Genomic DNA, 11,332 nt, shown 5'->3' with positions numbered 1-11,332 from the left:
CAAAATGTTAATTACCACTCTAGTTTCCTAAAGTTAATCACACCCTGATGATTCTGTGTCCATCCTTAACATTATGTTCTTGCTTTTCCTTTGTATCTTTTGCCCTTAATCTCAATCTCATCCTTAGGATCTGGCTTACTTTATGTCCTTGGTAATTATTAGACTGACAGGAATTCTTCCTTTCCTTTTGGCAAATGAATTGCCTTTTTGAGGGGCTAAAAGGTCCCATGGCATGAAAATGTGACTTTATGAGTTTTTTCAACATTTGTGTGCAGTCCCCCAGTGGCTAGAAATGGTGATAGGGTAAACCATAGACTGTATATTAATTCATAAAAAAAACCACTTTAAAACCCCAAATCCAGGGATGTTACACTATTCAAGCATGACTGTCTAATATTATTTTAATAAACATGTTAAGGGGATAAAATGCATTTTCAAGTGTCTTGTTTGACCAGAAATAATCCAGGCTGGCTATTTATCATTAAATCCATCCTACTTTAGCACAGTAGGTGGTGCTCCTGCATTGCTATGTTTGGGCCTTGAGTAGAAAACAAGAACTTGGAACTGCACTTCCTAGTTGTCCTTGTCACTACCTGATGTGAGTCGAGTGCAGATGTGAGTCGCACATGTGTCACTTTGCGACAAGTAGCATACAAGATACTAATGAGACTTGTGTAAAAAAGAAAATGGACTTGCAGTACATAACGAAGTTGGTTTACTGCTGGCTACAAGCTAGCAATTAAACACAACAAAGGCTGTCAGTTAAATAGCGTTCTGAGCTAACGTTAGCAATCAAACAATTATCCGCTCACATCTGATAGAACACATCTCCAGGGCATCACTCAGGTAATATTGGACCATTCTGATTTTATTTAATTAAAGGCTTGTATATTCAATTAAAGCTATATTTGAAATCTTTTTTTCAGGCTGTTAATTAAAGCCATTTATTAACTGTTTTTCATACTACTCTAAAAAGGAATCCTCCTGTTAAGGAAATTCATTCCGCGTCAAAGTGATAGAACACATCTCCAGTGTCACTTGGGTAATATTGGACCATTCTGATGTATGATTTTAAAAGTAAAAGTTATATACATCTAATTAAAGATATATTTGAAATATTTTCAGGAAGCAATATTTTAACTCTTTTTCAGGCTACTCTAAAAGGAATCCTCCTGTTAAACCAGATTAATTCCACTTTAGAGTGTTAGAACAGATCTCCTGTGTGTCACTCGGGTACTATAGGACCAGTCTCATATAGGAATTTAAAATTAAAGGCTTAAATGTCCAACTAAAGCCATATTTTAAATCTTTTTCAGGCGGTTTATTAATTAAAGCCACATTTTAATTCTTTCAGGCTACTCTAAAAAGGAATTCTCCTGTTAATCCAGATTCATTCAACATCACACAGGGCTGTAGAAATCAAGTAGTAGTCTATTACTTTCTAAAACAAGGTCACACCGAAACAGAACACTCAATTTATTCATCTTGTATGTGACAAGTTATCTATTGTTGAACATAATAAAATTCATAAAATAAAGTTTAACTATTAATTGAAAAAGTAAATCCATTAAAATAAGGAATAGAAATAAAAACAAGTCTAATATAATTTACTGATTCATTTGTTGAGCATAGAAAATTACTTGTTTTTATTACATAAACGTAATTGTCAAACTAGCCGTAGTTCTATCTGAAAATGAAATTTTAAATTGAAAAACTTCTCTAACATTATCTTCTCTTCTAACATCTTTTCGGTGCTGTAGTTTGTAGATGATCCCGAAGCACTCCGTGCAGTATAAACACCAGAACTAAACACAGCTGAATTAGCATAACTTTCATGCATTTCTGTCATATCTCCAGCAGTCAGATCCACTGTGATCCCTCAGGTCCCATGTGAAGGAATCCCTTCACATGGGACTTTAATTACATTTGTTCAACATGTTAAGAAGCTAAAATCAGGTTTAAAACTTGCCCTGTTGAAGCCTGTTGGGTGCTGACTCTAGCGGGAGGAACACGGTGTAGGCAGCACCGATTGGTTTAATTTGTCTCTCTACTGACAGACCTCCACATTTACAAACAACAGAGCTACGTGTGGAATCAACCGTAATTCTCCTTTAAACATGCATTCTATCTAATTTCCAGCAGGGGGCGACTCCACTGGTTGCAGAAATAATTCTGTTCTATGGAAGTATGAATAAGTTACCCTACTTCTGCCTTGATTTATTACCACATTAAACATTCTCCTAACAAGTTTAGGGGTTCAATCTCTAATTGTAGGTCTTCCCATTTATTTTACCATAGACAAAAGCAGGGCATGCTTTACGGCGCGGCTACACACCGACCTGTCAATCATAGCAGAGGCTTAGCAACGCGTATCCTTGGCATATTAAAATAGACATTAGGGATAAGCGAGTACAGCATTATCTGTATCTGTATCTGTTTACCACATGAATTATCTGTATCCGTATCCGTACTCGGACTGGGCGGGGCCTAACCGGAAGTGGACATAATTTAACCCGGAAGTGGGTCGGGTTGTCTTGAAATAGGCGGGGCTTTAACGGGTATGTTATTCTAAGCATGCAATTGATATGGGTTGATCAGAAATTGTTATATTTATTGCTGATTTGAAAACTATTTACATGACAGCATCAAGCTTCAGATCAATGGTGTTGTCATGGTACAAACAAACTATATACAGAACGTTTTGCAACAATGAATACAACACATGCGGTTGCAATTATGAAGTAAAATGTAATGAACAAGAGTTTTCATACTCAATATAACTTCTTTTTTTAACTTTTCTTTTTTATGATTAGTGTGATTTTTTTTGTTTTGGTTCTTATTTTATTATTTCTAATTCCACACCAGGTATGTGTGTGTGTGTGTGGTGTGTGTGTGTGTGTGTGAGTAAGAGAGAGACGGAGAGAGAGAGAGAAAGAAGAGGCGGCGGGGGTGGGGGGACTGGGTTCTATGGATCAATTAGGCAGATGCTGTTTCTTAGAACTGCATTGATTTTAATGAAGCCAGCTGACGGTTAAAAAAAAAAAATCTCAGAGAGACGCATCGCTAACTAAAAAACGTAACGTTAACGGAAAAGACCCGCGGACCTGACTGACTGAGAGAAAGACAGAGAGAGAGAGAGAGAGAGAGAGAGAGAGAGAGAGAGCGCTGTTCTCAGTGATCTGAGAGTGAGCGTATGGGGGGGGCGCTGTGACTATCACAGAACGCAGCCACGGTCAGCTGAGGAGTTTTATTCAATCCGAGTACAGACACTGACTTGTATTACTCATATATACTTGTACTCGGCAAAAGTGCTTTATCCGTACCGGATATTCGTTTCAACCGAGTACTCGCTCACCCCTACTATTCACATGGAGTTTTAAAAAAGGCAGTGATTTTAGCTTTGATTTACTCATCAGCTCTTTTTTTAAGTGATTTTAGATTTCTTACAGCTATATCAATGGGCTGAACTTGGTGAAGTAACTAAAATCCATCAATCACCTTGCTGAGATTGTTCTTTGTTAACCTGAGGTTCATCGATTGGTGAAACCTTCCTTTCCAGCAATTTGGAGTAGAAAATCAACATTATCGTGACCTCCAAATTGATCAAAATAATCATATCATTTTGGCCATAATCGTGCAGCCCAAAGTGATCTAATGTTTTGTCAAACCAGTTTGGGTAAGTAATCTTTCTGCTGACTTCTTGTAAAAAAAAGCAAGTAACATCACTCAAAGAAAGCTACTGCGATGGCTGGGAATCGAACCCAGGTCAACTGCTTGGAAGGCAGCTATGCTCACCACTATACCACCATCGCTGGGCGATACAATGTTCACTTCAAATCTTGTAATACATCTGGGCATTGAGACTGAAAGTGTGCTCTATCACTGAGCTACAGCCCCTGATGATTCAGAAATTACCTCCACGGGGTCCTGTGTTATCACATTCACAAGAATGGGAAGTGTTTGTACTAGTGCCTTTGGTAGCTCAGTTGGTAGAGCGGAGGACTGTAGAGGCATAAAGCTGAAATCTTAGGTCGCTGAAATCCTTAGGTCGCTGGTTTCAAATCCATATTGATAGGATAGCATCTTGCAGTTGATGGAGATTTGTGGGATGCAAATCCAGGGCACGAAGCTCCTGTTCCCACATCCCAAAGATGCTCTATTGAGTTGAGATCTGGTGACTGTGGGGGCCATTTTAATACAATGAAGTCATTGTCATGTTCAAGAAACCAATTTGAAATGATGTGAGCTTTGTGACATGGTGCATTATCCTGCTGGAAGTTGCCATCAGAGGATGGGTACATAGTGGCATAAAGGGATGGACATGGTCAGAAACAATGCAGGTAGGCCGTGGCATTTAAACGATGCCCAATTAGGCACTAAGGGGCCTAAAGTGTACCAAGAAAACATCCCCACACCATACACCACCACCACCAGCCTGCACAGTGGTAACAAGGCATGATGGATCCATGTTCTCATTCTGTTTACGCCAAATTCTGACTCTACCATCTGAATGTCTCAACAGAAATTGAGACTCACCAGACCAGGCAACATTTTTCCAGTCTTCAACTGTCCAATTTTGGGGAGCTCTTGCAAATTGTAGCCTCTTTTTCCTTTGTAGTGGAGATGAGTGGTACCCGGTGGGGTCTTCTGCTGTTGTAGCCCACCCGCCTCAAGGTTGTAAAGCAGGGGGGCCAACTAGTCAAGGAACAGCAAGAGACTGGTATTTAAGACTACAAACTGACTATGAGACAGATGTGTAATCTGTCATGTCCTGCCTTCTGAAACTCTAGCCAGGCGCTACCCTCACCTAAAACAATATGAGTCCTTCCAGGAAGTGAAAGGGAACCTCAATCTAAAAAGATAAAATTGAAAGATGAATCCCTGATGTTCTAGTGGCTAGGATTTGGTGCTCGCACTGCTGCGTCCCGGGTTCAATTCGCGGTCAGGGATTGTCAGTACTTGAAACACTGTTAAAAAAATCTGTACTTTTTCATACATTTTCCTGTTAATTTTACACATTATTTCTGTTTTTTTTAAATACAGAAAAAAAACCCACCAATAAATCAGAAAAATAAACTGTGAATTTAAGGGACAACTAGCACGTTTGAACCACCTGTGGGAGTGGAACATGGATGTGTAGAAGTGGGCTATCATACAATGCACCTTTTGACATTTTGACATGTCACAGTAGGAAAAGCAAGGTATAAATAAAAATGAATTATGGCCCAACTCAATTAGATTTTTACAGTAGACATAAGGCATTACAAAGTCAAGAAACTAGGTGCTGATAGTGAAGGCCAAATGAAGCTTTGGTGAAGCACTGAACCACTTAGAGGAATTGGTTTGAAAATGGGTTCATTACTAGAAGCTTCAGTAACAGGGACCTCGCCTGGTGAAGGGCCAAGGCTGCATCCAAATGATCCCGACAAGATAGTGGACAGGAGGCTTTAGACTAGTGACACTCACGTGTACTAACAAAGGGATAGCATTCTTTTTAAAATAAAGATTGATGGATTTGTGTATTGTATATCGGGTATTAGGTAAAGAGAGGATGTGCTGGGAAAATATGGCACAAGTTGGGTGTGCTTGTGTAACTATGGCCGGGGGATAGTGGGACAGGGACCACTCATCAATTTTTATTAAGGAACATTATTTTTTCCACATTATTGGACCGGAAAACTCTGACTGTTGTTTGTGCACATGCACCAAACAAGAGTTGGAATATTCTGCCTTCTTGGAGACCTTGAACAGAGTCCTGTATGGGTTTCCAGAACTCCATAGTTCTGCTGGGGGACTTCAACGCACACGTGGGCAATGATGGAGATACTTGGAGAGGCGTGATTGGAGGAACGGCCCTCCCTGATCTGAACCAGAGTGGTTGTCTGTTGTTAGACTTCTGTGCTAGTCATGGATTGTCCATAACAACACCATGTTCAAACACAGGGTGCTCATAAGTGTACGTGGTACCAGAGCACCCTAGGCCAAAGATCAATGATCGATTTTATAATTGTTTCATCTGATCTGAGGCCGTATGTTTTGGACACTTGGGTGAAGAGAGGGGTGGAGCGGTCAACTGATCACCATCTGGTGGTGAGTTGGGTCAGGGATGGGGGAGGACTCTGGACAGACCTGGTAAGTCCAAACGGGTGGTACGGGTAAACTGGGAACGTCCGGAAGAGGCCCTTGTCCATCAGACTTTCAACTCGAACCTCTGGCGGAGCTTTTTGGGCATCCCTGTGGAGGCTGGGGGCATTGGACCTGAGTGGACAATGTTAAAAGTTTCCATTGCTGAAGCTGCGGCAGGGAGCTGTAGTTTTAGGATCTTAGGTGCCTCAAGGGGCGGTAATCCACTAACACCCTGGTGGACACCGTTGGTCAGGGGAGAACTCCTGACCCTAAATGGGAATACTGTCAAGCGATGGAAAGAGCACAACTCTTGGACATGAACAACACGTCTCAAAGTGCAGCAGGAGGTGGGAGCGTGTCAATTCTGGTGACCTTAGAATTCCTTTCATGCTCTTTGCAGATGATGTGGTTCTGTTGGCTTCATCAGGCAGTAATCTACAGCGCCCACTGGGGCAGATTAAAGTCCTCGCCTAAAACAATATGTGTCATTCCAGTAAGTCAGGGGTCGGGAACCTTTTTGACTCAGAGAGCCATGAAAGCAAAATATTTGGAAATTTATTTCAGTAAGAGCCATATAATATATTTTAAGACTGAATTCAACTAAATGTGAGTATAATAAGCCTCTGAATGTATTCTTTTAAATCGGGGGAAGGGAACCTTTTTGACTCAGAGTTATTAAAAATTTTAAAAAACTAACTAGTGGAATTATAGTCACCGGGTCCACAGGCGGAGTTGCTGCTGGCTAGCTTGCACTTGCCTGCTCAGCAGCTCTGTCTCCCGCGGGGTAGTTTGCATGGCGTGTTGTCGAAGTGCCGCTTTACATTCAACCGTTTCCTCGATGCTATTTTGTCGTTGCAAATTAGACACACGCAGAACCTGCTCTCTCCAGAAAGGCGAATTCTTCGGTCCATTCGTTCTGAAATGTACGATACTCCTCATCTTTTTTCTTTTCGCTATCTTCTTCGCCAAAGGGTTAACTTTGAGCTAATGACTGAGCAGACTGATTCAAAAGGGGGCGTTTACCTGTTTACCCAGCACTGGCCACATAGGCTATTATCATCCAATTATAATGGACAATTGCTCCTGCAGCCAACTGCAGCCCTGAACAGGACATGAGCAGTGGAAAATCAATGGATGGATTAAAAAGTAAGAATATATTATGTTTTTTCTGCGAGCCAGATGAAATTCTGAAAAGAGCCACACCTGGCTCGCGAGCCATACGTTCCCGACCCCTGCAGTAAGTGAAAAGGAACTCACATCTAAAACGATATAATTGCTAGATGTGACTCCCTGATGGTCTAGTGGCTAGGATTCGGCGCTCTCACCGCAGCAGCCTGGGTTCAATTCCCGGTCAGGGAATGGTCAGGACTTGATAGATAAAGGAGAAATATTTGGAAGATTAAGTTCCTGTTTCAAAACAACCTGTTTGAAACCATATACAACCGAAATATTACATATTTTACTCAGGGTTCTTCTCTTATTCAATGATCTCAGAAAAAAGAAAAAAATCTGAGAATGTACAGGGATGTAGCTCAGTGGTAGAGCGCATGCTTCGCATGTATGAGCCCCGGGTTCAAACCCTGGCATCTCCATCAAGTGTCATTGTCCAGTCTATAAAATTCTTTGATAAATTATTCTGAAAGAGAAAAGTATTAAAAGGCGATCTCCTTGTGTTCATGGTGATTAATGCAAAAGTCAGTCTTAATGTCCAGATGTGTTGCAAGATTTGCAGTGAGCAGTACGTTGCCCATTGATGGTGGTTTAGTTGTCAGCGTAGCTACCTTCCAAGCAATTGGAGTCTCCAAATGTGGAGTCTCAGCCATCGCAGTTGCTTTCTTTTAGTGATGTCAGTTTTTAACTATGATTTATACATAGCAGTGCAAGCATTTTGCCATGGTTTGATTTCCAGCCACTACCAGGTTTTGAAGCAATAACACATTAACATGACATATTCCATCCAGGTTTCTTCTCTCATTCAGTGATCTCACCAAAAGTCAAAAGAATCTGAAAATCTTTAGGGGCTGCAGCTCAGTGATAGAGCATATTTTGAGTCTCAATGCCCAGATGTGTTACAAGATTTCAGTGAATATTGTGTTGTCCAGTGATGGTGGTATAGTGGTGAACATAGCTGCCTTCCATGGAGTTGGCCTGCGTTAGATTCCCAGCCATCGCAGTAGTTTTCTTTGTGTGGTTACTTGCTTTATTTGTCAAGAATTAACCAGAAAGGTTACTTGCCCAACCCGATTGATAAACATTAGATCTCTGTTATGGTACAAATAAGGGAGAATATCATCCAATCAAGCTGCCTCCACGAGGATCCTCAGACACAGGCAGTGCACTTCGATTTGCACTTCGCCCGGTCTTGTAACTACTACTAACCAATTGAAAGTTTATGAACATTTGGCTTTTCAGGTTGTCGTGGCCAAGGATTTAAGTCGATGGACTAGCAATCCATTGGGGTCTCCCTGCGCAGGATTGAATCCTGCGACAACGAGGGACTTTCTTTAAGAGTTGTAGCAAACCCAAAACACATCACAGTATACCAAACCGCAGATGTGCCTTCGTGAACAATATTGTGTTATCTCGTTGGTATGGAAGCTACCATTCCCCACCAATGTAATTCTTAGCATTTGTTTTCAGTCTTTGTTACCAGATTTGCAGTGAACGTTGTATTGTCCACCAGAAAGGCAACAGATGTGTTACTTTTCGACTATGATTTATACCATAGCAGTGCAATCATTTTGCCCAGGTTTGACTTCCAGCCACCACAGTTGTATTTATAGGTTTTGAAGCCATATGCAAATTAAAATTACATGTTTACCCAGGTTTCTTCTTTTATTCAGTGATATTTCAATTTCCTTGCGGGAGTCTTCCAAAAGGATTAATAAAGATAAGTCTAAGTCTATCTCAGAAAAAAAAAACGGAAAATCTTCAGGGGATGTAGCTTGGTGGTTGCTATTGGCTTTTTCCTTGCGAAGGTTTTTTTTTCCAATAACATTAACAAGCATACATTAGTTACAGTGCCTGAGTTTGTCACAATGTGAAGAGCTGATGTTTGCAGGTAGTGTGGCCGAGTGGTCTAAGGCGCTGGATTAAGGCTCCAGTCTCTCTGGAGGCGTGGGTTCAAATCCCACCACTGCCATTTGCATGTGTAACATAGCTGGAAGCAACCAATGTGATGTCTTAAAGCTGTATCATTTGGGCTGAAATTGGTGAAGTAACTAGAATCATCCATTAGTCACCTTGCTGAGATTGTTCCATGTTAACTGAGGTTCGATGATTGGTGATACCTTCCTTTCCAGCACTTTGGAGTAGAAAATCAACACAATAATTGTGATAATCTCCATATTGATCAATATATTTCTGCTGACTTCTTGTAAAAGAAGCAAGTAACATCACTCAAAGAAAGCTACTGCGATGGCTGGGAATCAAACCCAAGTCAACTGCTTGGAAGGACGCTATGCTCACCAGTATACCACCATCGCTGGGCAATACAATGTTCACTTCAAATCTTGTACTACATCTGGGCATTGAGACTGAACGTGCGCTCTATCACTGAGCTACAGCCCCTGATGATTCAGAAATTCCCTCCAGGTGGTCCTGTGTTATGTGATGGAAAGCCTGTGTGTCCTCTGTGTCTCCAAATTGATAAATGCCATTTCTGGGACATGGAATCACATAAATCGAAAGAAAGGAGAGAGGAGCTCAGTGTGTCAAAGGAAGTCCCCCGGCAGTCTAAAATATTACAGTGTAACTAAGAGAGACAGGGTGGAGAGAGGAGCCTGGTCAGGCTAGAACTCTCCCTGCTGGTATGGGCTGTACTGCACCGCCTTCCTCTGGTTTTATCATGTTATTCTATATTGAAAATTTATCTGACAACTATGAAGCAAACTTAGCAAAGAATGCTAAGTTCTTTATCCCAATATCAACTCTCAGATTAGTTCCAAAATAAAACACTAGTTGTCAGAAATGGGATTTGAACCCACGCCTCCAGTGGAGACTGCAAACTGAATACAGTGCCTTGGACCGCTCAGCCATCCTGACTAATCCAGCAGATTTTCAGTAGGCCCTGTCTCAAAAATTATAATATAGAATTAAACATGTCATGATATAGTAGGTTCTCAGTAATCCATGTCATAGTTAACAAGGGAAGGTTTCTTAACTGTCATCCAAATATATGGGCGTTCATGGAGACATGGAAGAAGTCCCCAGTGTGGCAATGGCTTGACAATGGCAATACATTACGAGGGATGTGAAGGCAATGTGCAATACAGGCTAAATCCTATGGTGGGAATCAAGATCCACCAATGCTTCTGTCAACAAGTCCACCTGAATCCAGAAATGTCCCTGCCAGATGGGAAATAGACTGACCAATTGGGTCAACATTGTGCAGTTATGGGCACCCAGATAGCTCAGTGGGTTGAGCGGTTTGCCCATGTACAGAGGCTTGCTCCTCGACGTGGCGGGCTGGGTTTAGATCCGGCCTGCGGCCCCTTTGCTGCATGTCACTCCCCCTCTCTCTCTCCACTTTCACACATTTCGTCTGTCTAATAAAGTGAAAAAACCCTGAAAAAATAACTTTAAAAAAACAAACATGGGCAGTTATCTTCAAAATGTCCAACTGAGTCCACAGATATACATGCCTGATGGGAAATAAACTGATAAACTGTCTTCATGGTCTAAACGTGTCAAATATTGCCGTACAATCGCCAACATTGAGTCCAGATGTGTCCGTTGTGGTCCTATCCATGCTATTACCCCAAAAGTTCACAAACTAGGCCGAGGGCAACTGACTTGGTGAAAGGCTCCGCAGAAGTTTTGTCTCTCATCAAGAGACTTCTTAGTTGTTTTTTTTTACACAGAAAGGGTTGGACACAGTGCCCACTCCCCCACCCATATCTGACAATTGAAAGCTGTGGGGAAAGGGGGGTTCCAAAGCTAATAGGCCATTCAACAAGCAGTTTGATGCACTACACTGGCCCATCAGGATGAGCACTGTATACTCTGACTGCGCAACACAAATCAAATTCATGATACTAATTTTATGGTGATTACGAGACTGAATGCAAAGGGTGTTATCCCCCATGTAACTCAAAGGCCATCACTTCCAGTCATACTGTCAAATTTGGAGCTCCTTTATTACATTAACAACCAGGTGACTCCTCAAATGCCCCCACTAATGTACTGTTTACAGTCTAAATGGCCA

General features: G+C 41.4%; 3 non-coding genes across 3 annotated transcripts; 2 read left to right on the top strand and 1 right to left on the bottom strand.

The window, feature by feature from the left end:
• Positions 1 to 3,740: 3,740 nt before the first annotated feature.
• trnag-ucc (transfer RNA glycine (anticodon UCC)) lies at positions 3,741 to 3,812 on the bottom strand. Its single transcript has one exon. It is a non-coding gene; the product is annotated as a tRNA-Gly (tRNA).
• A 3,835-nt stretch (positions 3,813 to 7,647) lies between these two features.
• On the top strand, positions 7,648 to 7,718 carry trnaa-cgc (transfer RNA alanine (anticodon CGC)). Its single transcript has one exon. It is a non-coding gene; the product is annotated as a tRNA-Ala (tRNA).
• A 1,468-nt stretch (positions 7,719 to 9,186) lies between these two features.
• Positions 9,187 to 9,268, top strand: trnal-aag (transfer RNA leucine (anticodon AAG)). The gene has a single exon. It is a non-coding gene; the product is annotated as a tRNA-Leu (tRNA).
• The last annotated feature ends 2,064 nt before the right edge of the window (positions 9,269 to 11,332 follow it).

The sequence above is a fragment of the Etheostoma spectabile genome, unplaced genomic scaffold (assembly GCF_008692095.1).
Source record: "Etheostoma spectabile isolate EspeVRDwgs_2016 unplaced genomic scaffold, UIUC_Espe_1.0 scaffold00018427, whole genome shotgun sequence".
NCBI classification, from domain to species: Eukaryota; Metazoa; Chordata; class Actinopteri; order Perciformes; family Percidae; genus Etheostoma; species Etheostoma spectabile.
Note: the sequence above shows the minus strand (reverse complement) of the source record. Positions and strands in the feature narration are given on the sequence as shown.